Here is a 2,745-nt window from a genome sequence, read left to right as displayed (position 1 = left end):
CTGTGGCAGTGGGGTCTACACCTTCACTCTTGCTTCTTCTGCCTTGTCCACGTGTCTGTCTGCATTTTCATACATGTGTCCGTGCTTGGCATTTCAGCACTTAGGACTCAAGTCCCTGTTACATGCTAGGCTCCTTGGAATCCCAAACTGAAACTGCAATAGTCTCTGCCCTTTGAGAAGCCCTCTTGTTTGTTGTTGGAAATAGATATGACATGAGTCATTACGATAAGATGCAGTTCTTGCCACTTATCCGCTCCAAGAGCAGAGCTTGGGCTGCATGTAGGCCCTCAGGGATGGATTTGCCATGGAGGTGACCCATCTACTGGACTTTCAGTCCTAACTAGCAGTTAGTCAGCCAGGGAGAAAAGGGGAGAAGGCACACAGGCCAGTGGGCACAGTAGGTGCAAGAGGCATAACTGCACAAAGATCAGGATGAGTCTTGTACTATGATATTAGTGCAGAGGAGAAAGGGGAAGGGAGGCTGAAGCATAGGCTGAGGCCAGATTTTGAAGGATCTTTGACTCTAGAGTAGGACGTGGGGATCACAGGGAATTAGGAACCAGAGAATGGTCTCAAGGGAGGGCCTGGCCAGCTCAGATAGATGTCAGAAAGGCAATTTGGCTGGAAGGTAACTTGGAGACAAGTGGTAAGGTGGGAAGCTTGGGAGCAGAGACCACTAGAAGTTAAAAGGTTACCCCAATATATTAGTGTTCTCCAAAAAACAACTAAATAAAAATATGTGGACACACACACACACATATATATAAGAGAAAGAGAATTGGTTCACATGATCATGAAGGCTGAGAAGTACTGATCTAGGCCCAGTAGAGCCAGTGGTGTAATTTCAGGCCAAGCCTGAAGGCTTGAGAACCAGAATAACTGATGGTATAAGTGTGAATCCAAGTCTAAAAGAAGATCTAGAAGAAGGAGAAGATTGATATCCCAACTTGGACACAGGTAGAGAAAAAGAATTCTTAGGCCATTTGTTCTACACAGGTCTTCAACTGATTGGATAAGGCCCACCTAATTGGAAAAGACAGTCTGCTTTACTTACTCTACTTATTCAAATGTTAATCTCAACCAAAAACACCCTGGTAGACATACCCAGAATGTCTAGCCAAATATCTGGATAACCTGTGGTCCAATCAAATTAACATACAAGATTAATCATCACCCCAGCCACCAATACCCCCACTTACCATTTTCCTGGCCCTTCCACCAGCTTCTCTATCAGCTTCCAGAGAGATCTAAGAAGCCAGTCTTGGTCTGCCACTTCCTTTGTGAAATCTTTCAGATTTCAGCAGGACATAAGGGCAGCTCTTCCACAGGTGCAGACCCTTGCTGCTGAGTATCCTGCTTCTCCAATCTCTGTAGGTGCATTTCCACGTCACCTGCATGCTAGCCACCTGGCATGGATTATGCTGGAAGACGCTTGAGCTCTTTTCTCTCTGTGCCTTTCCATTGGTTGTAGCCTCTACCTAAAACCCTTTTGGCTTGCTTTCTTCTCTCCCTTCTCTTTTAGCTAACTCCTAATTAATCTTCAGTTTGCTATTGCTGAAGGCATGGCTCAAGTGGTAGAGCACCAGTCTTGTAAGTGTGAAGTCCTGAGTTCAAAACCTAGTACTGCCAAAAAAATAAGAAAAAACAAAGAGCTATGCTTTTTAAAAAAATTCATCTGCCACGCAGTATACCGGATGCTTTATATGCCTTACCTCCTATCATCCTTGTCATAAACGGTGGTGGTGGGAACTGTGAGTGGTTCAGAGAGGAGAGGTAAAGTAATTTGCCCAAGGCCATTTACTTTTATTTTCTGCAGTGCTAGGAATAGAGCCCAGGGCCACTTGCTACGCAAGTGCCCACAATTGGTAAGCAGTAGAGCCAGGATTCAGAGCCATGTAATTGGACTCCTGAACCTGTGCTCTTAACCACTGTGATGTACAGTGTGAGCTTCTTTTCCCCCAGTCATGTGCATGGAAGGATGGGAACAGTCCTCAATTTTATATTCACAGCCTATATATAGAAAAATATGTTTGTTGAATGAATGCAAATGAATGGATGTGGGATAGAGGCAAGGAGTGAAAGGAAGGTGAGAGTGGGCAAAGCAATTGCAGAGTACTGCCTTCATAAATTTTGGGCAAGTAGAGAAGAAACGAAAAGAATCAATACAATGATAGCTGGAGGGATACATAAAATTGAAGGGAAAGTATGTGTGCCCATGTGTGTGTACATGGAAGGGTCTTAATCACATTTCTGGGCCGAAGCAAAGAAGCCAGTGAAAACAAAAGTGAAGACAGAAGATAAAGGGATCTCACTATGAAACAGGTTCCCAGAGCTCACAGGAAGATGGGATCAAGAAAGGAGCTTGGATGATGGAAGTCAGCCCTTGAGGATTGTACACACTTTCTAGAGTCAGACCTTCTCTTTGTAATGTTCCTCAAAGAATGCATCCCCTTAAGCATTCCATTTAGAGACTGCATAGTAGATATTTGTATGATTAGGTTACATAAATGAACAAAGTCATAGTTATCTAATCAACCTATTTCCCCACATTTTCTGCTGCTCATGAAGGTCAAGTGTGGAATATGCTAAGTAATGAGATTAGGCATGCCACAGAACGTGAGAAAATGAGGAGACTAAAGAAGAGATACCCAAAGCCCTCATTGTGCCAGGGAGAAAACTGAAGCAGAGATGTGTGGTAGCAGAGGCCCTGAATCTTCAGACTCCTAGGCCAAGGCACGAACCTCA

At 44.1% G+C, this 2,745-nt stretch overlaps 1 long non-coding RNA gene across 2 annotated transcripts in view; it reads left to right on the top strand.

Moving 5' to 3' along the window:
• The window catches only part of LOC141421688 (uncharacterized), a 154,314-nt gene that overhangs the window by 121,660 nt on the left and 29,909 nt on the right, over window positions 1-2,745 (top strand). The window lies entirely within an intron of this gene.

This window comes from Castor canadensis, chromosome 3 (assembly GCF_047511655.1).
Source record: "Castor canadensis chromosome 3, mCasCan1.hap1v2, whole genome shotgun sequence".
NCBI classification, from domain to species: domain Eukaryota; kingdom Metazoa; phylum Chordata; class Mammalia; order Rodentia; family Castoridae; genus Castor; species Castor canadensis.
The sequence above is the reverse complement of the archived record's forward strand: the minus strand, read 5'-3'. Positions and strand labels throughout refer to the sequence as shown.